At 38.8% G+C, this 26,760-nt stretch overlaps 2 protein-coding genes across 8 annotated transcripts in view; both read left to right on the forward strand.

Moving 5' to 3' along the window:
* LOC309709549 (uncharacterized protein) overlaps nt 1-26,760 on the forward strand; it is a 144,863-nt gene that overhangs the window by 96,279 nt on the left and 21,824 nt on the right. The window lies entirely within an intron of this gene.
* The window catches only part of mgat4c (mgat4 family member C), a 125,760-nt gene that overhangs the window by 58,569 nt on the left and 40,431 nt on the right, over nt 1-26,760 (forward strand). For 6 of the 7 annotated variants that reach the window (XM_082538216.1, XM_082538217.1, XM_082538219.1 and 3 more), the window contains one exon: nt 8,258-8,341. The exons of the other annotated variant lie outside the window; for it this stretch is intronic. The gene's annotated coding sequence lies outside the window, so the exon portion shown is untranslated. The remainder of the gene's footprint in view (nt 1-8,257; nt 8,342-26,760) is intronic. 7 annotated transcript variants of the gene reach the window in all.

The raw sequence follows: 26,760 nt of genomic DNA on the forward strand, positions 1-26,760 counted from the left end.
ACGTTCTTTTGAGGGACAGTGTGTTAGGATCAGAAGCTAATAAAAGCATTTTGTAATAAGCTGATGCCTCTTGTCCATGCCCAAAGGTTTTTTTTATTTCCTCCAGAAAGTCTCAGCTTAAAGGGAACTTTGCGAATGAACCACATGTATTGGCCATCAAATTTCTTAGTTGCAGGTATTTCCAAAATTCCTGTCTAGGTAAATCAAATTCTTCTGCAAGTTTTCCATGTGATTTAAATATACTATTTTTGTAAAGATCCCCCAACACTGTTATACCTCTCTGAAACCAGAGCTTCCAAAAGAAGGGTAGTTTAGCAATAGAAAGTTGGGGATTATACCAAATACCAGCAGATTGGTTAAGATATGGATCAAATGTGAATAATTTGGACATTCTTTTCCATACTTCTTTCAAATGAGAAAGTGCCGGATGTGATTGGATACGGGGGGACAAATTAGTTGATAAGCTATATAATGGTGTAAATGGCGAGCAAGCAGTACTTTCAATGGAAAACCAAGGAGGCGCTTTCTCAGGGGGTAAGAACCAATGTGCCAAATGCCAAAGAGAAAAAGCATAATGATATAAAAGTAGATTAGGCATCCCTAACCCACCTCTGTCCACTGGTTTCTGCTGTTTTCTCAGATTCAATCTAGGCTTTTTATTATTCCATATAAATGCCTTACAGAGCTGGTCAAATTGTTTGGTGTATTTCAAAGGAACATGAATTGGTAGAGCCTGCAACAAATAATTGAACTTAGGTGTACATACCATTTTGATTACGTTTACCTTTCCCCACATTGAGAGATACATCTGAGACCAACGCTCAATATTAATTTTCATATCGCTGAGTAAAGGTTCAAAATTTATCTTTATCAGGTCTGACAAATGAGGCGGGAAGGTGATGCCTAAATACTTAATGCCCTTCTGAGGCCAGGAAAACATACAGGTTTGAAAAAGTGACCTAGGACAATAACTAGTTAACGGAAGGGCCTCTGATTTGGTCCAATTCACCTTATAACCAGAAATAGCTGAAAACGTATTTATTATTGCCTGCAAGGAGTTTAAAGACTTTTCTGGCTCTGATATAAAAAGCAAAATGTCATCGGCGTAAAACATCAGTTTATGACAGTCTCCCCCTATACTGACACCTGGAAAATTGGGCTCCCTACGAATAGCCACTGCCAGCGGCTCAAGGGCCAGAGCAAAAAGAAATGGAGAGAGGGGATCCCCCTGCCTGGTTCCTCTACCTAGTTCAAAAGAAGGCCCTATTATTCCATTTGTGAGTACTGATGCCTTGGGGTGTACATATATAAGCTGAATCCAATTAATAAAGCTTTTGGTAAAACCGAAACACTCCAAAGTGGCGAATAAATATCTCCACTTGACTCTGTCGAATGCCTTTTCGGCATCCAGCGAAATCGCAGCTATGGGAGAATGGCTGTCCTGAACCGCCCACATAGTATCAATTAACCTCCTAATATTATCAGCTGAAGAGCGTGAGCTTATGAAACCAACTTGATCTACATGTACAAGAGAGGTTATTACCCGGTTTAATCGATTAGCCAGAATTTTAGATAAAATCTTACTATCATAGGAGGTCAGACTTATCGGTCTGTAGCTTTTACAGTCAGTGGGGTCATTATCCTTCTTTAGGATAAGTGTAATGATGGCTTCAGATAGTGAAGGTGGGAGCCTACCCTCTTGAAAAGATTCATTATAAGTGTTTAAAAGCAGTGGCGCTAGATCTTCTGGAAAGGATTTATAAAATTCAGCCGTATAGCCATCCAGGCCTGGTGCTTTATCAGAGGGCAGGTGTTTAATAACTCCCACTATCTCTTCAACGGTAATGGGAGCGTCCAAATATTTCAGTTGATCCACTGTCACCTTAGGAAGATTTAAAGATAACAAAGATTTCTTTATATCACTCTCTGAAATGCTTGATTCCGAGCTATAAAGATCTTTATAAAGGTTACTAAATATTGTATTAATTTCTTTAGGTTTAAAGAAAAGACGTCCATTATTATCTTTAACAGCTGAGATCATAGCCATAGTCTCTCTCTGTTTAATATATATTAGCATAGTTTCCTAAATGTTGCCAATACAATCAAAGGCAGCTAAATTTGATGCATAGGTTTAAACATTTTTTGTTTTTATAAAAGTTTGACCTTATTTGACTTCGAAGATGAAATCAGAGGTCTAAAGTTACATATTTAGAGACCCCATAATATCATAATACCCCAGCATGCCTATATGCTGTCAATATAAATAAAATAGATAAATAAAATAGTTCTGTATAGCATTAATATCATGTTGACCTTTAAATCAGTCTGTTGACCATAAAGGGGAGGTCAGAGGTCAAATGTGACATCATACTTTAAATATTATAAGATACTTTCTTCATGTTGGCAATATACACCTGACTTGTAAGAATCATAGTTTTTAAGTCATAAAAAAACCCAATAAATCATTAAGCTAACCTTGAAGAAATTGGCTGTAAGCCAAATTTTAATGGATTGTTAACATGACCTCACTCGATATCCCTTTCATTCATAGCTTTTTGAGCTTACAGATAGACACACACACACACACTTAAACGCTAACAAATCCTTAACCCACTTGGCAAAGGTAATAAATATAGAATTGAAGTATATAAACTTACATTAAATTTCTCCACGTGTCAAAAGCAGAAAACGAGCTTTCATGACAGGAGATTTGTTAAAATCCACGACTCTTGCTGCCAGATGGCATTGAACTGCTCTTTGCTCGCTGCATAATTCTCGCTGCATCGTACTACTGTAAAATTAGTCTCAGAGGGAAAAGTAAACAGAGCCTGGTAAAAGTTGAAAATCACATCGTCATTATATTTTTATGCCGCCACCCTCGTAAGTCATCCTCACAGAGTCCAGGCCTCTTGTTCTGAACACTGCAGAAATATCAATATGGATTTAGGAGACTCCCTGAAGCAAGGTCCTCAGCTAATTAAATCTGTAATCACTTTGTACTGTAAAAACACAAGCAGGGGAGGTGAACAGAGGGCTATGTGGTGGTTTAAATGCAGGCCGGTGGAGTTTTATTTAACAAAGACGGCTAATTGGGTCAGAGCTCTTTATCCTCATAAAGTTCCAAGGTTTCTTGCTATTTGGACAACTTATGGCACTTCTGACGACATCTAAGAAAGTGAGAGAAAAGAAGAGAGGTTAAGTCGGAGATGGAAAACAGCCACTGTTGTCAAGGCTACTGCAAACAGCTATTTGATATTGTCTTCGGGGTTTGAAGTCTGTTGTACAATGTAGAATGTAATGAAATACACAGGAGCTGCGTGGCAAGAATGCATTTAGCGGGAGATGTTACAGAGGTGTACAATATCATGAACTCCTTCCATCTTTAATTTCTAGAAGGAGAACCATTCAGCCATGTTGTAAATATGATCCAGTCATTATCAGGTCAGCTTCATTCAGTCTTCAGGCATCTCGAAATTCTCAAAGATTACTGCCTTGTGTGGTATCTGCATTTTATCACACCTTCTTTAATCACTTTATATGATGATATTTGTGCAAAATCAATGAATGAAATTAAAAACTAAAAATAAAGTAATAATACATAATCAAATTGACTGGAGCTGGTGATAAAGGTTTAGGGATATGAAGTATAACTAACTAAAGTATTTGAAACTAACTGATTAAACTTTGTTTCTCCTACTCGTTGACACTAGTAATACCTGCCTTGGATTTTTTTTTTTTTTTTTTTTGGCCTTTTAACTGGCTTTATTGATAGAAACAGAGAAGATTGACAGGAAAGCGTAGAGAAAGAAAGAGGGGAAGATGTGCAGCAAAGAGCCACTGGTCGGACTTGAACCAGGGCCGGCTGCTTTCAGCCATGCGGTATATGGGCACCTGCTCATAACTGAGCTGAACCAGCGCCCAAAGCCATCTTCTTTAGCTAATTATTAATATCATCAATACACAGTAATAGTTAACTATCCACTGCAGTGCAATTGTTCCAGTAATAGGTTATAAATGAGGAATGTGGATTATGTAACAGGTGACATCTATAAAAGCAGCATGATTTAGCATAATTTTGATGTAATAAATATGGCTGTCTGCATAGACGGGCATAAAAACCGAAGGATTGTGTGAAAGCCTAAGTATTTTATATTTTGCTAACACAGAGACAGATTTTTAAAAAATGATCTTGAGCAGTAATCCTGCAAGCTTTGTGATAGTCTTTCAAAGTTTTTCTTCAGACAATGGCTGCTTTTTCACTTCTTTTCAATCCAGTCCTCGTACCTGGCCATTTTCAGCCATATGTTTGTTTGTTAAGCCACTTCCATGAAATATGTTGTTCCCATTTAGTTAAATATATTATACATGAGTTAAAAAGGCATAAAATATCATTTTTGCACCATGAATGTGAATCCCAAACAGCTATTAGCTGAAAACTTGACATGACATGCATGAATGGTGTGCAGTGTGTTCTTAAAAAAATTGAGGAATCTGGACAATGAGAACAGCAGATGAACAGTATCTGTTCTCACAGAAATAGAAAAAAATACAGCCATGACACAGAGCCAAAGAGATCCATTTGGCCTTTCAGTTGATCCATCTACTGTTTGTGGCTGAATGGCTGTCAAGGAGTCATTCTGAAGTCTTTATTTTAGAAGCGAGACAAAATTTTAGAGAAAAAATTCAAACAGTTCTGGAAAGAAGAGAAGGCTAGCTTTATGGGGATATTTAGTGTATCATGGTAGCACAAGGTATTCACAAGGTACTACCGTCTTAAAATGGACAGAAAGAAACGAGCTCTGCCTAGATTTTACCTTGTGCTCTACATATTACCATACTCCTTAACCATTTTGTGCTAGAGAAATATTTAAAATGGTTCCTCAAAGATGAGAATTTTCTTTCTTTTTGCATTTTACAACCAAAATCCAAAGCAAAGTTTCTTGTTGTTGAAGAAATTTGCAATTCTATGTAAGCAGTTTAGATATTAAACATGTCATACCTCCTGTTTACAGTAAATAGCTGCAAAGCACACTTCATTAAAACTTTAGAGCGAAGTCAAATTAAGAAACAAAAGGAGGCTCTTTCTATGGATGTTCTCACTATTTGCTCTCTTTTCCCTCTGAATTTTAAGCCTTAAGGAGTCACTATGTATCTGCGATTACCATTTGAGCTGCAGCTCTGAGGTGCTGACCTCATGCTGCCTCCATTCTCTGTGTTACTCACATTTGTGTCTGTCCCCAGGGCTCTTCGTCTAAAGAGCCTCGACTGAAGAGGCAGGCGGGCCAAGCACAGTATGGCGGGGTTAGACCTGCCCTGGAGAAATCTTTACAGCGACCTGATTTCACTCAGTTGCTCCCCTTATTCCCCAGATCTCACGCTCATATTCACCTGATCCTGTGTCAGAGCCATTTTGGGTGGAAAAACTTCTTTAACAACAGTTAAACTAGAGCAAGATTTCAGAATCCAGTGATTGTTCATGCGCTGCAGCCACAGTCCTTGTCCCCGAGATCTTCGTTTCTGTTTAATCTAGCACATAATTTCATTCATTGTTCGAAATCTTTCATAATGTCTGAGAGATCTGATCGTGACCATTTTCACGAATCTCCCTCAAAATTGCACATTTTCAGTATCAGCCCAAAAGCAATGTGTTGAAAAGAATCTCTCATCCCAGCTTGTTACATGTATCTCACAGGGATCTGAATTAATATTAGCGATTGGTCCCCAAGTCACGTTCATCCCCATCTTTTCACTCTAGCATCTGGATTTAATTGGTGCTACGCCGTAAAGCCACAGCTGCTCTTCCTGTTAGAACAATAAATTATCCCAATTAGGAGTTGAACAAAAGAGGCTGTCTGACACAGCAGCCCACTGCCATGCCTAGAGATTGGACTGCGATGGAATGAGGCTTCTCGCTGACATGAAGCCGCACCAAAACACCTGCCCCATCATCTCTCTGATCAAAATACAGTTCCAGTCCAGGGAATATATAGAACAGAAAGAGACTGCTTTGCATGACTTGCAAACATGAGAGCTTCTTGTATATAAATGAAACAGAAAAAGAATCACTGTGTTTGAAATTAGTGAAAGGTATATTGTGTAATTGCTGGGCGGATGATTAATTGGTGTTTGGATGATGGGTTGTGGATACAGCCGGGTTTTCTGGCAGCTGCCTTCCATATCGATGGCACCAGTAATGAAGGCAATATTGACATAGGGTTCAGAAAGATGTGGAATGGGAGGAACAATAGGAGCATCTGTGCCTCTCAGTAGTTACGAGTATAATTGAGACCATATTTTAGCTTGCTCTTTGAAAACTAGCCTTACTATATTTCCCTTCTCCTTCCCTGACAGACGAGACATATTTATTTGCCACAATGTCACGTTCAGGAGCTTTGGCAACTCAGGCGATCTACCGTTTAAAAGAATGTAGGCTATCCACCACTACGATGGCGGCCTGTGTTGTGATTGACACTACTTCCACATGCTGGCCTGGCCACACCATCTCTTTGTCTCACCGCTTGCTGTGAACATGCCATTAAGCCAGTCAAAGTTTGACAAGAAAAATGAAGTGTGCCGGTTCCTGTGGCCTCGAGTGTCTCTCTGAATAATGAGCACATTGCCTGTACCCCCCTGTCTCCACTCCGTGCCATCAGTTTTACTCTTCCCCTTGAAGTTCTAGTCTGCTGAGAGAGTGAAGGGGTCTTTAGGTTGTCGCGTGTCCAGGAAGAAAAATGTGGTCATGCAAATCTGTCAAACTAAATCTGTAAAACCCAGAAAAGAAGCGTATGATGAATGAAGTATATTTTTATTGATATAATTCCCCCATTTCATTTTACGGCATTAGGACGGGGAGTTCTGTTTCATAGGAGCTGTCCAATATGAGGGAGCGTCATAAGATGTCGCAAACAGCTGCAATTTTGCGAGCCAAATTAGCTGGCACTGTTTTCCTTGTTGACTTTATTTCACTGCTTTTTAAAACACAACAAACGGCTGAGCAGCGCTGCTGGATCATAGCATCATAGCTGCCTTGCACAGCAAGCACTGAGAAGAAAGGGCAGCTCCACTGCTACTTCCTTACCCAGCCTTATTTCTCCCAATTACCAGCGTGTGAGCAAACAGTATGACATGACTGACCTCCTCTCAGAGAGCTGTGGTCATGACTGCGAGGCTCTCTCAGCTTATTATGACAGAAGTGTTATGGTAATAGAAGGAAAGTCTGTGCCGTGGTGATAGCACCTCAGGAGCGCATAGCCTATTATCCTCCACTGTGTAGTGGTAGTAATGGTGAGACAGAGGGCATCCTATCTGTTATGGTGATGATGCATTTTGAATGGGTAGTGCCTATTATATATCAGTGGATGATAATGCCAGGAAAGAGCATCCTCTGGGTATGGTCATGATGCCAAGAAATGGGTGAAAGGGTCTGAACAGAATATACAATGTGCCATATCAGGTTTATGGTGATAGATTAAAGAGAATGGCAGGATCTTTTTTTTTTTTGAGCTATGAAAATTGGAGGCTAGCCCCTGTGTTCAAAGAGCGTGAATATCCAGGGAAAGGAAGACAATGAGGAGCATGTGTGTACGTGTGCATACAACAAACAAGAGCCACGCAGTCAAAGGAGAATCTTAGTTAGCTGTCTGCTTGGCGCTTCGCCGCCCCTGTGATGTATGTTTATGGCCCATCATCTCTAGCCAATTACCCTGCCTCAGTGTGGGAGCACTGCACCTTCTCATCACAGCCGTCAGTGTCTGAGTGTGGAGAGAGACGGTGACAGTTAACGTTCCTGGACATCTCCTGGCAAAGTGCTGTTTTCCTTAGGGGACTCTTGAGATTCATCTTTAAAAGTAAGCCACTGGGTAACAGAGTGTGTTGAGCCTTATAGCTGCTTTGGGAATTGAATGCTTGTTTATTGTATGTATGTTTGTGTGTGCATATGTGCGTGTGTGTGTGTGTGTGTGTGTGTGTGTGTGTGTGTGTGTGTGTGTGTGTGTGTGTGTGTGTGGACGGTGGGTGGGGGGTGCTAACGCATGTGTCTGTAGGTGTGCATGAGTGCTGTGTGGGTGCTGTAAGTTGGAACAGTATCTCTGTAAACTTTGTAAATCTCATGTTTCCCACGCACTCCTGTTTCCATCATTATGGCATTATAGGATATGTGGATAACTCACTGCTCTCTATATTGATGTGTGCATAAGGCTACATGCTGTAAATGATGTGTGAAATAACCTTGGCATTTTGGGTGTCTTTGTTTTTCCAGATATAGCTGAGGTAGACGTGCTCATGTATCCCGTCCATGTCAACCTGCAGACTTTCTCCTACAGACACATCTGACTTTTACAAGGTGCGTTTAAATGCCTTTTTTGTTTTTGCATGTGTGTCGCAAATCTGCAGTGTGCTTGTGTCTAGTCAAAGTAAATGTAAATCCCCTGCAGAGCAGTGACATTAGAAAAGGTAAAGCAAATCAGACTCGCAGCTCAGGAGCAATGAAGGCTAATTTAGTTTTAGGAGAAATCGGAAACATTTTTGGGAGTGCTTAAACTTTGTTTCGATGATTCCTTTGTAAAACTGAGAATGCACAGTGACAAGAAAAGGATTTGCAATGATAATATTTATTTATTTATTTATTTTTGGCTCCATATTCATACTGTGTGACAGATTGAAGCTGCAAAGCTGTGTTTGCGTTGGCTAGACTAAGGAGCGCTTCTGCCCAGAGGGTTTATCAGGGAGAGAAAATATTGACCGCGAACAGTTGCACTTTGGTGGTGTTATTGCTTTTCACACTTGTGTGATACAGACAGCAGTCGCCAAGTACAACAATTGTAAACCCGCAGCCATATCGACGGTCGCATTGCTCTTCTGTACAGGACAACATATTCCACTTGTGGTGTTTACATTTTAGTTTATTTCACTGGAGTGCTTTTTGCAGATAGATGGTGTAAGATTACAGGAACCTGGTAAAAAGAAAAGGAAGTACTTATTGTTTAGGTGAAATGCAAAAACCCAAAGTGGCCTCTTAATTTGATTCTGAAATATGAATGCAAAACAACGTGACAAGACAAATCTGTGTTTGTGCACATGTGGTGTGATTTTTCATTAATATATACTGGGATTTCACTTGTTAAATCAGCTGTGTTTACTTCCTTATTATTATTATTATTCCTTACTGGCTAGTGCACAATTGAAGTTTATCACCTCAGTTTTAGAGTAGCATCGAGCTATTAGCTATCTCCACAGGTGTGCATGATTCTCTGAATGAGATACTGATGTTACTATGATTATATGACACTGATAAGTTTATTGGTACTGTAACAATGTGTACTCTACAATAAAAAAGCCAAACTGTTGCACCTAATTCTTGTCTTTTTAAGTGATATAATAACTGATATATGTACATATGCTATTACTAAATCTGAGAACCATTTAATGCCAAAAATTCATTAAACAAAGGCATTTTAACCCATTAATCATTCTTTAATTCTTTGTTATTAATTCTTTAATAACAAATCATGCTTCTTAATTGTGTGGCACCTCACATGCAGTATCAACATTGCTCGTTATACTTCAGAAAATGAAAAGCAAATTTAAATAGACAGATGTTAAATACGATATGAAAACATGTTACCACAAAATTTAGCATATTGTAAAATTAAAAAAAAGTATTATAAAATCTGACAAATTACTTTCCAGAAAACTGAAGAAGGATCTCCTAACCACTTCCTCAAGCTTATCTGGGGAAATGTTGAGCCAGTGGGGCCAGAGTCTACCATGGGTCCTGCTACCAGTAGGACATGCCCAGTCAGAACACCTTACCCAGGAAAAGCCCACTTCGGCTGCCTCCTTTCGATGTGTAGCAGCGGCTCTACTCTGTGCTCCACCCAAACGACTGAACTCCTCTTTCTATCGCTAAGGGAAAGCCCATCCACCTTTCAGATAAAGCTTGTTTATGATGGTTGTCTCCGAAATCTAATGTTTAGCCTTTAATTGAAGTAGTGATAATAGTGTTAACAAAAAGGCCCCGTTGAGATTAAAGGATTCATGGCGTTTCTCAACAGTGATGCTCCATCTGGTGGCAGATGGCTGCATAAGATGAGAACACAATTATTTACCTGCCTTGGGTATCAATAAAAATGCAAAACAATTAGATTAAACGACTACTATGTCTCGTACCAACTACTATATATATATATATATATATATATATATATATATATATATATATATTAGGGGTGCAACGATACACAAAATTCACGGTTCGGTTCGGTTCGATACTTTGGTGTCACGGTTCGATATTTTTTCGATACAAAAAAATGTTCATGCATTTTTAATTTGTCATTTATTAAAATTATAAATATATATTTTAACTCAAAAGTACAGTTTTTAAATTTAACCCTAACCCTTGTGCGTGTTTTTCATTTTGACAGCGAATGCGCACCTGCGGACCACTTATGTGCAGCCCTGGTTATTTAGCTCGTCATATTGCAGCCACAGAAATTCTTTTGTCCATGAAACCATAAAGCTGCACTTTCTTTTTGCCTTATAGTCTGATTTGTCATAACTTTTCCGTTTTGTGGTAAGCTTTTCTTTGGCTGTCACTTCTTCACCCTGACCTGTCTTATTTGGCTCAGCAGAACTGAAATGCTTTCACACACGCACTCACATAAGCTCAGCGATTCTCTGCGCGATCAACCTCTCACATGTTTAAGCTTGCTGCGGGAGATTTCACTTGTCATGTTTGCATAGTAAGCTAACGATTAATAAGACGATGTCAGAGGAATTGGTGCGCAAATTATCATCACTCACAGATCAGTGCTGTCGCTCTCTATACACAGTTTGCACGATTGCAAAGTGAAAGCAAAAAAACGAGCGCAAATTCAAACGCGACTTCAATATGTCACATATTGACAGTGGCTCACCGATGCCAATGACATAATTACCCAGCTACATTTCTGAAAGAATGCAAAAGCATTGACATATATTTTTCCTTCCTACAATAGCCCGACGGGCAGGGAAGAGATAGATTTTGGTAGCCCGACTGAAAAAATCGCTAGCTCCGGGACGTCGGGCTAGCGATATTGCGAGCCCTGTATCTGATTGAGGAATCACTCATCTTTGGAAAAGAGAGTTTATTACAGAGAAATGTCTCTTTCCAAAATAAAAGCTATACTATCCGCTTCTTCTGAGCATAAGGAGAATCATGTGCTAACAGCTGTCTAAATGACTCGGCTAAAGTTAGTAGCATGCTTGTTGTTTTGGTCTTTGCACTAGGATGATGTCGGCGTAAATGTGCAGTCATATTCGTTGTGTTCCCACTAGTGCTTTCAGGTTAATCTCGTTGAAATGACCTTAACGCCACAACACGGCAAATCTCCGTTAACGAGCTACCGTCGATCGCTCCGGCATGGGACTAGATGGCCAACACGTTAACGAGCTAACTGCGCTAACACACTAGTTCACACCAATGTAATTGAGCATTGCATGGCACATCCAACATACTGTTTTACTTTAGTCCATGACTCGCTTACCTTCAGGGTCATACGTCACATGAAAACCAAAATAATTCCAAACGCCAGATCTGAATGAGGTTCAATTTGCCTGTTGCAAGGAGAGCTTAACTTCTGTCTCGCTAGCTTGCCCTGCGCTCTTCCTTCTGACGATGCTGTCTGTGTTGAGCGCTCAGTGGATCTGCGCTCGACAGTGCAGCCTAGGCGGAGTAGTCGAACACAGATTCACTGAGCGCTCAACACAGACAGCATCGTCAGAAGGAAAATTGATAAAATAAATTACAAATGTTGTATTGTTCGATACATATGCGTACCGAACCGAAAGCACTGTATCGAACGGTTCAATATCGATACGAATATCGTTGCACCCCTAATATATATATATACTAGGGGTGCAACGATACACAAAATTCACGGTTCGGTTCAGTTCGATACTTTGGTGTCACGGTTCGATATATTTTCGATACAAAAAAAAATGTTCATACCTTTTTAATTTGTCATTTATTAAAATTATAAATATATATTTTAACTCAAATGTACAGTTTTTAAATTTAATGTTGCTGAAACAAAAAAGTAATAAAAAAATAAATATATCTTAGGGCTCGCAAAATGTCAAAATCCCCGGTAGCCCTTCGCGCAGGGACTCTTCAGTTTTTGGTAGCCCAAAATAAATTTAAGTAGCCCGAATAAAAAAGAGAGCAATATTTTGATTGATGCTTTGTTTCCTGTTTTGTTTCCATTACAATATTATACATTAAAGTATAATATTGTAACGGAAACAAAACATTAATCAAAAAATTGTTGATAAACAAATTACAACATTGTATAAAAATTACAATCATCAACTCAAATACTTGGTTCTAATTGAACAGAAATTTCTATGAACTTGTAAGAACTGTGTAGGACATGAATCCGTCTGTGTCAGATCCTGAATTTGAAATTTCCACTGAAGTCACAGGTAAGAGGCAAGTGGAACCAAGATCTAGGCCATTTGCTTTTTGAAGTTTGCAAAGACTGCTAAATTTTGCCATTGGTAGTTCACTCTTTGCAACATAGTACGCTGTTTTAAACTGATTTTCAGGTTTATTTTTAGTATGTTATTTGCAATTGGTGTTTTCAGATATTGCAGACTGAGCAATAATGCATTTCTTGCATTTCTCATGGGTTCTAATGGGGGCCTTTCTTAATGACTGGTCCCAGTAACAAAGGCACTTGTCGACTCAGAAATCGAGAGAAAACCAACAACACACCCGGCAGAACATTATGTTATTTACACGGATGCACATAGGTGGTCCGCATGTGCGCATTCGCTGTCAAAATAAAAGACGCGCACCAGATAAGAAGTTGCAACGCGTGTTTGCGTCCATATAAAAAGCACTGTTTTTGTCCGCTAGAGTGGGATTTTCACGGCACATTCCGCACCACATCTCTGTGCGTTCATCATTTGTTTGAAGCCAGCTCACCTCCTGCAACCACTTTTTCGAGAATACGTGCTTCTTTTGTGGTTCGGACTCCTTCTGACATTTCTTTGGAGGTAGAGGAACACCAAAGTGCTTAAAGGAGCTTCTTCGACATCTTTAAGAGTTTTAAACAAATGTCTGTCCTCCTCCAGAAAATCTTATGTATGCAAACACGCGTTGCAACTTCATATCTTGTGCGCGTTTTTTTTTCTTTATTTTGACAGCGAATGCGCACCTGCGGACCACTTATGTGCAGCCCCGGTTATATAGCTCGTCATATTGCAGCCACAGAAATTCTTTTGTCCATGAAACCATAAAGCTGCACTTTCTTTTTGCCTTATAGTCTGATTTGTCATAACTTTTCCGTTTTGTGGTAAACTTTTCTTTGGCTGTCACTTCTTCACCCTGACCTGTCTTATTTGGCTCAGCAGAACTAAAATATATATCCTGCTGCTTTTACACACGCACTCACATAAGCTCAGCGATTCTCTGCGCGATCAACCTCTCACATGTTTAAGCTTGCTGCGGGAGATTCCACTTATCATGTTTGCATAGTAAGCTAACGATTGATAAGACGATGTCAGAGGAATTGGTGCACAAATTATCATCACTCACAGATCAGTGCTGTCGCTCTCTATACACAGTTCGCGCGATTGCAAAGTGAAAGCAAAAAACAAGCGCAAATTCAAACGCGATTTCAATATGTCACATATTGACAGTGGCTCACCGATGCCAATGACATAATTACCCAGCTACATTTCCGAAAGAATGCAAAAGCATTGACATATATTTTTCCTTCCTACGATAGGCTGACGGGCAGGGAAGAGATAGATTTTGGTAGCCCGACTGGAAAAATCGCTAGCCCCGGGACGTCGGGCTAGAGATTTTGCGAGCCCTGTATCTGATTGAGGAATCACTCATCTTTGGAAAAGAGACTTTATTACAGAGAAATGGCTCTTTCCAAAATAAAAGCTATACTATCCGCTTCTTCTGGGCCCCGTGCGTGGGGCTAGACGGCTAACACGTTAACGAGCTAACTGCGCTAACACACTAGTTCCCACCAATGTAATTGAGCATTGCGTGGCACATCCAACATACTGTTTTACTTTTGCCCATGACGCGCTTACCTTCAGGGTCATACTTCACATGAAAACCAAAATAGTTCCAAACGCCAGATCTGAATGAGGGTAGGGGAGGTTCAATTTGCCATGTTGCAAGGAGAGCTTAACTGCTGTCTCGCTAGCTTCCCCTGCGCTCAGTGAATCTGCGTTCGACTACTCCGCCTAGGCTGCACTGTCGAGCGCAGATCCACTGAGCGCTCAACACAGACAGCATCATCAGAAGGAAAGTTGATAAAATAAATTTAAAATTTTGTATTGTTTGATACATATGCGTACCGAACCGAAAGCACTGTATCGAACGGTTCAATATCGATACAAGTATTGTTGCACCCCTAATATATATACATATATATATATATACGTGTATCACTGTACTGTATGTGCCACAGTTTGAGTAAACTGTTGTTGCTGCTGTTGCTTTGCTAACCTATAACATTTTTAAGTGGCGCTCTCCAGAAAATGAGGCATTTGACATTCTGAAATGGCAGGGACTTCAAATAGCTTAAATCAAGGATTGAGGTGATCCTCCACATTCTCATCTGTTGAAATGGCATACCAGTGTGGGTGTACATTAAACATTCATGCAAACAGCTGTTTCTTCTACAGGACAGCATGGCACAGAGCATGGCTTAGATTTCAAATCAGGCAAGTCTAGAAGAGCTGGGTTTGAAGAATATCACATGCAGTGTCGTGTATGAGGACAGGAAATTAACATATGCTTGGCTCTACTATCAGCAAAAGAAACACATTTTTTGAAACTGGCTGCAGGAATCCATAAATTTCCTGCAGGAAAGAAAATTGTGTTTACAATAGAGTTTGGTAAAACTGACTCAAATTTGCTAAAACAGACCAATTAAGCAACAGTCTACTTTATGATCCTCGGTGATTCTGATCTGAAACCACTGAATAAGTGAAACGTATTCATGGAAACACACATCATAGAGCCCAAATAAGTTATTTTCACAGAACACATTGCAATAACATTTTAATTCATGTTAAATTGATGTAACATGGTCACAGACAGCTTGAAAGGATGCCATAATTTCAATGCATTTCCAACACGTTTCAGCTGACATTTTAAGGATGTTTCACAATAGATGCAGTGATAATGAATGCTAGTTCTAGGCAGCTATGTTGTGAGTGTTAGGTATGAGGTACACATTCACAGCAAATGCATTGCTATCATCATGCCTTCTCTTTCTTGTGCCCACATGCACCCTTACTCTCATGATTACTCTCATATTTGTTCAGTTTTCTGTCTCTGCGTGAAATATCTGCATCAGTAGCGCTAAAATCCAAACACAGCAAAGATGAAAGCACAAGGTGTGTGTTTACTTTTCCATATGTCTGCAATCTACTCTTCGTACCTCCCAAATGATCTTTAAAAGTGTACAATAGGTCACAAGCCTGATCTCTTCACAGGAGCTTTGCAGTGACCATTTGAATAGCACTGTGACAGACAGATTACCAATTTACAGCCCACACAAAACCAGCACACCAGTAAATCAAAGTGCAGCTCTGTAATGACAAACACACACAAAGAAAATACAGCTGGCTCCTGTTGAACATTATCTCCTTTCCCCCTTCTTCATCTTTAAAATTATACTGAGTGTGAAAAAAGATTGAGAATGTTAGTGACTAAAACAAAAAAGACATTGTCACCTATTACCACAAAGTCACACCTCACTCTAAACCACCCGCCATGCCAAATAATATGATGGCAAGCCATTCCTGCTGCATAGTGCAGGAATAAGCAAATTATCCGCTTTAGAAATAACAGCTGGTTGTGTTTTTTCTAATGGTGAGTCTCCATCACTGCCCGTCACTCCTCATTCATCAGCAGCTGTTAGCCATCACGCTCACCCTTCTGCTGGAGTGCAGTTTTTTATTGGCACATATCAGTTTGGATAAATGCATCATAACACAAACATTAAGGTGGATGAGGACAATTTCTGCACAAGTAGTTTGCAGAAACATGGCTACCTAGTCCGTTTCTAATAACAGTTGATCAACTGAACAAAGTAGCTGTTTCTGATGAGGTTATGAGTAGAAGGAACGGTATTGATTCCAGCTTTTGAAATTACATGTCTTTGTTAGAACGTTTTTATGCATGCTGAACCACCAGACATATTAGAAACCCTTAATGTTTGTTAAGCTTTTCATTTTCTAATTAAATTTGAACCCCACCAGGAGAATTCATAGCTTAGACATATAACATGCTTTCATTGCAAATTAAAATTGCCTCTAAATCTTAACATTCCCTTTTTCAGCTGAGTGAAAGTTACTCTTGAAAGCTATTTCTTTTTTCTTGCTTCTAATAGAGTTTTGTGAACTATTGTTCACTGACTATACTTAAATGTCTAATTTTTAGTGTCAGTTACTCACACCCCATGACTTCTGTCTTAACATATTTTCCACATTCATCACTCACAAAGACAGAAATTCATCATAAGAGGAGACAAACACATTTTTTACATCATTTGCAACCTCATAGTCTCCTAATGATTGTGATAACATCTTAACAAGATTTGCTACTTTCTTACTTCAGTGTGTCTTAACTGCAGGAGACGGCCTTTTATCAAGGTTATTTAGTTTCATTTTAGAAAAATAATTTAACAATATCCGTAAGTGTTAAAGTTAACGCATTAAAGTGTGGATTTTTCTTGGAGGTGCACATCAGAGATGTGTAAAGCTTGCCCCTAGATTGTTGGAATGGCGCTATCTTTAGCGTACACCCACATATTTTTCTGCATGCTGGTAACCCTCTCAGCCTTCTTCATTTCTCTCAGCTCGGTGTGAGAAGAGACTTGACAAGTCAACCCCATATGAATCTTGATTCCCACCAATGCTCGTTGACTTATGGTAGCATCTTGCCCCAGTGTCAGGAAAAAGGAGAGGAGAAACAGAGCGAAGGAGTGAAGACTATGAGCTTAATGTAGATCTGTCATCAGCTGGCTGCAGATCAAAAGAGCAGCATTGGCAGGCGGAGCACAGAATCCACCGGAACCTCCTCTCTATGCCAAGCTTCGGCTTCTCTGAGGTAGACTAGCACAGAGGGGCCTGGCTCCAGGCGAGGCGTGTGCATATCTGCTTTCATTGTGTTTATGTATGTGTATTTTAGGAGGTGGAGAGGTGTGGGCACATGCACGCTGTCTCAAGGCAAGGATCTGGCACTGTGAAAATGTTACCGAAATCCCAGAAACACACTAGAAAAAAGGAAGAAACATGAAGAGAATGGAGAAAGTGTGATGAGCAGACGCATTTGCTCTGGGAGGTGTGGGATTTGGAGACTATGAAAGGCTGAACCGTTCTCACAGAGTGGGAGATTGGGAGAAATAAAAACAATGGCACAAAGACAGAGAGATGCAGGCTGTTTTAGGCTATACAGTGTGCAAGTGTTAAGTGGATTCAAGGACGTATCTAAATTTCAGCCTTCAGAGGGTTGCAAGTGATTTCTTGCTTTCAACTATTGATATAAGAAATATCTTTGAATTCGCTGGTTCACTGTGCACTTCAGCGTGTCATTTTAAAATCAGACAAACCAGCAGATACGTTTTCTGTCTGGATGACCAAATTGATTTCAAATATTTAATCATTTGTTCATTAGCCAACTCTCAAATGCAATTTCTGTAACATAATACCAATTTGATACATCATCATGCTTCAGTTTTGCTGTGAGTGAAATGGCAAGGGGTATTTCAATTCAGTGCTTGAGTATTGCATATTGTGCCCATAGTGATCCTCAAAGCAAAACAGTGTGTAATTATGTCTTTCAACAAATGGATCCATTCTCATAAATTTAGAATTAATTCATTAAAAATACATAAGAGTGGATTTGCGGTTTGCGGACTACGCCATGTTCCCCCACCATATTGGAATACAGTGGATACAATAGGTCTTTCTTTCGACTAATCAAATTTTATGTGAGTGGCTAGAGACCAGCCACATATTAATAACATTAAAGATTGAGAAGAAGAGAAGTCATAGGAGCCGTGGAGGAACATTTCAATTTGTGTCTGCAGGAACGGAAAGAAACAATGCCAGCAGCAATAAAATCCTCTTCCTTCTCACCTCAACCCTCATTTCCTGATCTGAAGTGAGGGCTTTAAACAACAACTACAGCAAGTTATAAGCTAAACATTACGAAATTATAAGCATTATAAGCTAACATTATGCCAGCTAATGGTAGGCTTGAAGTCACACTTTCCATCTGATAAACCGTTTGATTACTTTCTCACATAGCATAGTTCATTCATTTAGTGTCAAAGTCAAACAAAGTTACATTCACTTCAAAGACAGTTTCACTAACAGCGGCTAACAGAGGCTGATAATAGCAAAAACAGCTGTCTTACTGACAGAAAACTTCAGCATATCCTCAGCTACTCACCTCACTATCGCTGTCATCATTTAGAAAAGAGGTAAACATTGGACTGACATCTTTCCACAGACAGGGAAAAACGCTGGAGCGAATGTAGATCTGGATCCAGTCTTCGGCTGCAGCTATCGGTTATTTTAGTTATCGAGTCTTTTGTTGATTATTCCATCGATTAATTGAGTAATCGAATAAGAAATACATTGGTCTTATTAATGAGCAATAATAAATATTCAAAAGAGTTTAAAGGCAGAAAACATCTGTAAAAAAAACAACTCAACCCTTTGAATGTGTGTTATGTGCTATATTAAATTTTAATGAAAACATTTTCTCAACATAATCTCAAGGACAGTAAAAGGTCAAATAAAATATAAGCAATCCAAACTAAGGCAGAAAACATTTACCTTTACTCTGACGTTAATAGGAGGGAAAACAAGTTCTGACAGTGTTTTTTTCTCCTGGATGAGGTAGATTGGTGTGTGTTCATGTTTATGAGTTTTTGTGCATGTTTTAGTGTGTAAGTGAATAAGTGAGTTTGTATCTGTAAGCCTTTCAAAGATAATGTGGTGGCTACAATGAAGAAAAGTGAGGATATCAGCATTCTGAAGTTTGCCCTGTGCCTTGATGCAAAGTTTTTGTGTAGCTGAAGACATAAAATTATGATAGTGTAAATGCTAATGAATATTAATAATAATTCAATGTCTAATTTAACAACTTACTAGCAACAAGTTGTCCGTAGCTCATAATTACTGGCCCATTTACAATATTATTGGTTTGTGAAAAAGGTTTTTCACACACAATTTGTATTATGTCAATTTCAATCTGAAAAAGTTTACAAAAGCCTTGTAATTAACTCATTCACTGCCATTGACGTCTATAGACGTCAATTACGTTTTTCAATGGGAGGGGCTAGAATACATTTTATTTTTTCATATATTTGTAAATAAATTGTTTTGATAAAACATAACCTTTCTCAGTGTTATTTCTGTTTTATAGAAGTGAAAAACTATTTTATATGTTAGAGGTGTCACAAAGCAAGAAATATTAGCACTTTTCTGCTTGAAATGTATTTTTCACAAAAAGCTCGTTTTCTCCCTTTTTTTGGTCAAAACAGGCATTTTTGGTGGAACCCACCTCTCTTCTACAGCTGATTACTAAAGAATGGAAAATGGTAGAAACAAGCTTTTTTTTTTGGATGAAAGAAGAGAGTCTGTTCTTCATTTTGGTAGGTTCAGCGTTTATATGATCATAACACACAGTTTTCTGTGGCTCTTCAAAAATGAGTAAAAATGCTCAAAAACCCTGGCAGTGGGGAGTTACCCGATTTGAAAATGGCTGGCAGTGAATGAGTTAATAGGGTCTAGTACACCCCATGGCCCCTTTAGACTCACCCCTGTTTGTTGCAGGTATCGCTTCCATGTAAAATAGGACGGCTACCGTGAGCCTTCAGCAAGCTGTATAATTTAAACATGGTGTTAAACAGTAATCTGCATAGTTGAATACAAATACAAATACAAATTGTGAATTTGACTGAAAACAAGCTAATAAAAAACTAAAAGAACTTCCAGTAAGGTTTGTGTCTTACCTGTGAGTTTCTTCTTTATTATAGCAAGGAGGAATTGGATTATCTCAGGACTTCTACAACTGTCTTAATGTGAGATTTTGCAGAAAGTTGAACAAGTAAGGATGGAGTAAAATGGCAACAATTGAAATACCTAATTTCCAATATACACCTTTAATAATGATTACTTCAAATGAATATTTTTTATGATTTTCACACTGAAATATCTCAGAAAACATTTCATTTCAGAAAAAACTTACAGGTAAAACGAAACTTTTTAAGGCAATTTGTGAAAATTACAGAAAATCACTTTTCATTAACACTTAAGACATTTTTTCTGTCTATTGATAATATTTTGACTTATCCAGTTAAAGGAGGACATTTCCAAACTTCTCTCAGCAGATAAATGTAATTTTCAACAATCAGCAAAATGAAGCTAGAATTCTCAATCTGGCTTTTATTCATGGCCAGATTTCCGTTCTGCTCAAATGTAGACAAATGCTGCCTAATTTCCAAAAGAATGTTATCAGTTGAGGGTTTGAGTTAATGTTTGCTGTTGGCAATTTTCTGTTTTATTATTCCATTCAATGTGCATCTGTAAACTGAGCAAATAATCTGCAGGGATTTGAGCTCTTTTGTTGATAACGTAGATGTGCAGGTTAGGCAAATTACTACTGTAAGCAGCAGATACTAAAAGGGGAGAATCTGTGACAACAAAGATGTGTGAGCAGCACACTGTGTACATGTTTATCTCTGTAGCCTGAAGAGTTTTTAAAGAGTTGGTTGCTGAAATCACAGCTTGCCCTTACCAATCTTGCCCCAAAGTGTTAGTGTAAAGGTGCAACAAAGGAAGTGTGTGCGAGGGAAAATGCAGACATTTGTTTTTTAAAGTGTGTGTATGTGCGTTTGTGTGTGTGTGTGTGTGTGTGTGTGTGTGTGTGTGAGACTCGTGTGTTCTGACGTTTACTCGAACTCAATGTCAAACCTATTTCCAAACCACTGATTCAGCTGGTTGTGGAGATATACAGTGGTGCTGCCAGTGCTAACCTTTAGAGATTACGGTGACATTAAAAGCTGCATATGGCGAGTGGTGAGACCCAACCACTCGGCACCTCATCTGATGCAAATGTCCTCTCTCACCTCTATCAGCAAAAGTAATTATGGCAAACCACTGTGACATCTCAGGCTGCACAAAAGAGGGGAAGTGTACCTAGTATAGGTCACAGAAATACACCCGTCTCGCTGGGTAAGGAGGTGACAATTATCTTTCCATGTGGAGAGGATAGAGGTGTGGAGGGAGGAGCTCTTTAGCCCTCCAACTCCATCATTTCTCAAACGGAAGTATCTTTTGTGCCATCAGCCTCGAAGGACTCTGTTGAGAAACTGACACTGATGCTAACATGCTCGGGGCTAAGAAGCTGCATCTGTATATTTGTACTTTCCCTCTTGGTTACTGGGGTTCATTATGTTGCCAACAAATGTATTAGGTTTAGATTTTATAATACATTTTTTTTTCAGTCACCACACAAATATGAAAATGGAAAGCACTCTGGCAGTGTCTCTGCTGCAGTAATCAAATGTTGAAAAAGTGTCTGAGCAGAACAAACGTGCATGTGGACATATCCATATGCAGCGACTTATCCATAAGAGAGAGAGAAAAAAGGAGGAGAAGAAAACAAGCTTATTAGATTGGCTGTTTTCTTTGCCTCACTTGTATCTGCTTTCTTTGGTATTGTATTTTCTCTTCAGCTTTTATTTGTGATAGAAAGTGTAAGTGGGCTTTTAAATCGAACATATTCAGACAAACAAAGCATTTATTTGTAAAATAGGCCACCTTTTCAATAGCTTCGGGCATCTTTTTGAGAAACCGATCTAAAAACAGGGTAAACATTTGCAGCATTTACTCATGTAAATTGTACTTTTTGAAAATCTTTCGTGTTTAAGCTGTGTGATAAATAGATAACAGATAAAACTGCACATTTTCCATGCTTGAAGCAGCCGTAATCCTCTTGAAAGGTTTTTTTGTTTTGTTTTGTTTTTTTGTTTTTCCCCCCTCCAGTTATCATGTTTGTGTTGCTTGTGTGTTTTTTGTTGGAGTGCTTTATCAAGCAGAGGGGTTCTACAGCCCCGCCGCTGACCTTACGGTTCAGAGTCAGTGGGCTGTGGTGGCCCAGAGTGGCTTACGCTAACCTCTAACCCCCTGGCAGTCGCTGCTGGCTTTGCCAAACAAGTCAGCTGGGCTTTGTGCCCGAAAGATCCGACCTGTGTAAGTGTCATCTGCCCCTGTGGCGAGATCCCCTGCACCTGAGGGTGAGCCTCACCACATTATCCAATTCACTCGTGAGACAAGGTGGCATGGTACTTTACAAGGCTGGCCTGTTCAGCCAGTAAATGTAAGTATAAATATATTATTTTTTTAGTCATAGCTACATTTAAATTAGTTAATGTTAATGTAAATGCACCCAGGATATATCATCTTTTAGTCCAATGAAATTGTGGAGAACTATTACATGTCTGCATTTATTTCAACCTCCTCTATAAACTTAGGACTCCTGCATTTATGCAGATTATACCTAAACTATCCTAGTGCTGGAAAATACTGTAAGCTTTGGTTTTCTGCCACTGGCTTTATGCAAAAAGTTTTGTAACCACAGTGTCGTCACCCATTGGTATATGGACTATAATCTTTAAGCATGAAATTGCAAATTTTGTGTGATTTATCTTGGGCTTTTCATTTGTTTGTTTTTATTTATTTATTATTTTTTTAAATCTGAGGTTTCAAGTGGCAGGGGAAATGGAGAAACTGAGAGCAAACTATGTTCAAATTTTCAATCACACTGTTGCCATGTCCTTAATTATACACGGTTTTATTGTGCTGTTATATTTTAAATCAAACCAGAATTTACAAAATGAACACTGTGCTGTAATAAACAAGACTCATCATTTTATTTTTCCATAGCTGTCAGTCGCTTATGAAAGCCCGTTTCCACCACTTGAAAACAAAAACAAAAAAAACAAGTATCCATAACTCGAAATTTTGACTTATTAACTCAAAATTTCAACTAATTAACTCGAAATTTCGAGTTAGCCCTGCCAATCAGTAATCTACGTGAATGAGGTCACTTTCTTGTTACCCTGAAGCATATGGCGCAGAGTAACGCGCACTCAAAACCAGATCACAACAAATTGGCTCTTTCGCGAGTACATTGGCTGATAGTAACGCCATGTGATTCAGCTAATAATACAAGGATTTCATAATTTTTGAAGCCACGCTGAAAATACTCAGCAAACTGTGCATTCATGACTGGATGTAATACCGGTAGCTTAGCTGTAGCATTTGTAGCTGAGGGCTTCAGCTTCCGGGTAACAAGGAAATGATGTTATTCACGTAGATTACTGATTGGCAGCGCTAACTCGAAATTTCAAGTTTTCAAGTTTCAAGTTGCTTTAATAAGTTGAAATTTTGAGAAAATAACTCGAGATTTCAGGAAAATAACTCGAAATCTCGAGTTATGGATCCTTTTTTTTTGTGGCGGAAACGGGCTTCCATAGTCACTTGTGAAATCAACTTTAGCAGCAATAATTTTAACTAATCCTTTTCTGTGAGACTTTGTGGCATCTCTGCCACTCTGCTTTTACGCCATTGCACCAGTTCATTGAGATTTGCACACATTCATTTATGCACGTCTGTCTTTTTTTTTTTTTTTTTCCTTTTTTTTTTCTTTTTCCTTTTTTTTTCTTTTCTTTTTTTTTCTTCTTTTTTTCTCTTTTTTTTCTCTTTTTTTTCTTTTTTTTTTCTCTTTTTTTTTCTCTTTTTTTCTTTTTTTTTCCCTTTTTTTTTTTCTCTTTTTTTTTTTTCCCTTTTTTTTTTCCCGCCTGTCCCATTTGGTTCTTTAGCCATCCGAATTGTTGTCTGAAGACCAACAAGGATACCCAATGGATTTACTTTGCCAAATGGATCATCGTGGCATTGCCGTATTGGTCCATTTGGGCGATCTTTGTTTTTATTATTTATTATATTTTATTTTCAGATGTTACAGGCGGGACAGACATGAGTGAGAGATAGGAAAGGGAGAAAGAAAGAGGAAGGAAAGGAAAAACAGAAGGGGAGAGGGACAGTGGGAAAGGGGGGGAGAAAAAAAATAAAAATCTCCTGGATCACCTGTTGAGAGAAGAATAGAAAACAAGCAAAAAAAGACAAAAAAAACAAAAAACAAAGCAACATACTAAACACAACACCATCGCATTAATCTAGCTAAGTGTAAACAGCAGTAAATACTAAATATTCAATGTTGTTGTGCAGCACGCAGGACAGATGTGCTTCGAAGTAGCAGCCAAGAAAGGTGTAATTTGGGTCTACGAGCAGTGAACACCCGTGTGCATACCTGTGTGGATCAGCGCGCTTGTATTCCAAAGGTTTCTCCATGTAACGATCTGCTAGGGAGTGTGGGGGGGCCACAGCCCCGTCCTCCAGGGTGTGAAGCAGGTATGGAGGAGATCAAAACTCCAGACATCCAGAGGCCCCCAGAACACAAGAAACCATGGAAGACCAACAGAGGGGCAGCCGCGCCACTGTTCCAGTAAGAGCTGAGGAGAGTCCCAGATGAGGGCTCACTCAGCAGCCGCACGTCTGTCTTAAAGTCCTGCCACGGTATTTCTGTCGAGTTGAGGTCTGGACTTTGACTTGGCCGTTGCAACAGCTTGATCCCTTTATTTTAGCCATTCTGTTGTAGATTTGCTGCTGCGTTTGTTGTTGTTGATCTGTTTAAATAACTCAGACATGTATTCAGTTTAATTGTCACTAAGCCAATTTAGACCAAGCTTTAGCTTTGAAACTGACTGATGACTTCAGACTGATTAAGCATAACTGAAGAGTTCATGGTTGTGTCTGCAAAACAAGCCCAAATCATCACCTCTCCAAAACTGTGCTGGATAGTCGATATGAGGCGTTCGTGCTAACTGGGTGTTTGATTTTTTCACCAAATTGTCTAAAGGACATCGTTGCAACAGTATTGTGGTTTGCTCAGTTTAAATTGGCAAGCATGGCAAATCTAGACCATGCTGCTGTTTTTCTAAGAGAAAAGTGCTAAGATGCACCTGAATGCTCCATACAAGAAAAATTCCAAAAGTTCTGTACTGATAGGTGGAAACCAGCTGATGATTGGTTTATCAAATGCATTCAATTAGCAGCATCTGGCTGCTACTCTTAATTCCTACAGAAGCAGTAAGGGTGCAGTTAGTTTTCACAGACGTGCACAGAGTCCTGTGAAAACTTTCTTTTTCACATGACTGTATACAGTATACTACAGCCATTTTCCTCCAATTCACATTGTTCTCTTTTTTTGGTAATTATATTAGTTGCATCATAGTTCTGCAATTTCATAAATGCAGTAAAAATATAATAAAATATTGTAAAAGTGAAAAGCACCAAATAATCATAAATAGCTCACTGCATAAAAAGATTTTTATTTTTATGTCTTAGTATAATTTATACTTAATAAGTTCTTTATTGGCAAAAGGAGAAAAAGTGTACGATCTTATTTTTTAACAACTAAGTCGTTTTTGTTTTATGCAGGGACTATGTTTCAAAACTTTTCTGCTTTTTCTCTTGCAGAATTACAATATGCAAAATGTTAATAAATGAAAAAGAAAAATAGTTTTATCAAGTCAAATAAAAGTTTACTTCACTAGTGTTTTTTTGATTTGTTCTGCATGATTTGCCCCATCTAAGAATAATTTGTTCAAGCTGGATATGGAAAGTTATACATTTGAAACCGCAGTTAATGCAGAGGCTGCCTGATAATAGATTGTGGTTAATCCGGTGTACTGTTGTGTAGAGTAAACACATATTTCTCATGTTCGGGTTGTCGGTTCCAAGTAAAACACTTGCCATATTAATTTTGACTGTGTTGGAAGAGTGGGGGCGTTCAGGCAGTCTGTCCAATTAGTTATTGCACTGAGTGAGGAAAAGCATCACATTCATTATGTGAAAATATGGCCACCATGAAGGAGCCTCTTGAATTGTAATGAAGGAGGTCCCTTGATAGCCATGAATTCACCAATTAAGGTTCTCATATAACGTTCAAATTATGTGCATTTTAACGACTAGTTTTGCCACGGAAACACTTGCGTTTTCCTTTGGTTTCAAGGAGCTTTCCTGCTCGCAATTGTACAAGTAATTAGAATAATTAAAGCTTTTGATGTTCCGCATAGAATGTGACGCATGACAATATAGAGAAAATGCTAAAAAGTTGTAATTAATTTTAAAGCTTTGTGCTCCTGTTCTCTCCCAGTAAAGCAGCTCTTATTGTCTGAGATCCCATTTTCATTCAGTGAAACAATTCTTATTAGTTGGGGAGAAAATGGCAGCTTCATTTTCCAGAATTAACAACTTTGTCTCTTTCACATGTCAACTCAATAGCTGAAGTAACTCTATTAGAGGAATCCAAAGTAAATTGCTTTTCTTTAAACTTTTTTTTCTTCTGGGAATGTTTTATTTTTCTTATCTATTTATTTTTTTCTGAACACACACTTATTTCTCCCACTCAGGCCCTCTTGATATGTGGTTATATCATAAACACAGTCTGACCCCACTATTTCGCTGCTGACAGCAGAACAAAGCATAAAGTTTAGCTGTGAAACATCCAGTGCCAACCACAGGTTTCGCTACATGTTTTTTAACTCAGTTTTGTCCCTGATATGTCCTTATTTCCATGCTTTGTAACGTGATGGCTATTTTAAAGCA

Source organism: Aulonocara stuartgranti (genome assembly GCF_965226115.1).
Source record: "Aulonocara stuartgranti genome assembly, chromosome: 7".
In the NCBI taxonomy this organism is placed as follows: domain Eukaryota; kingdom Metazoa; phylum Chordata; class Actinopteri; order Cichliformes; family Cichlidae; genus Aulonocara; species Aulonocara stuartgranti.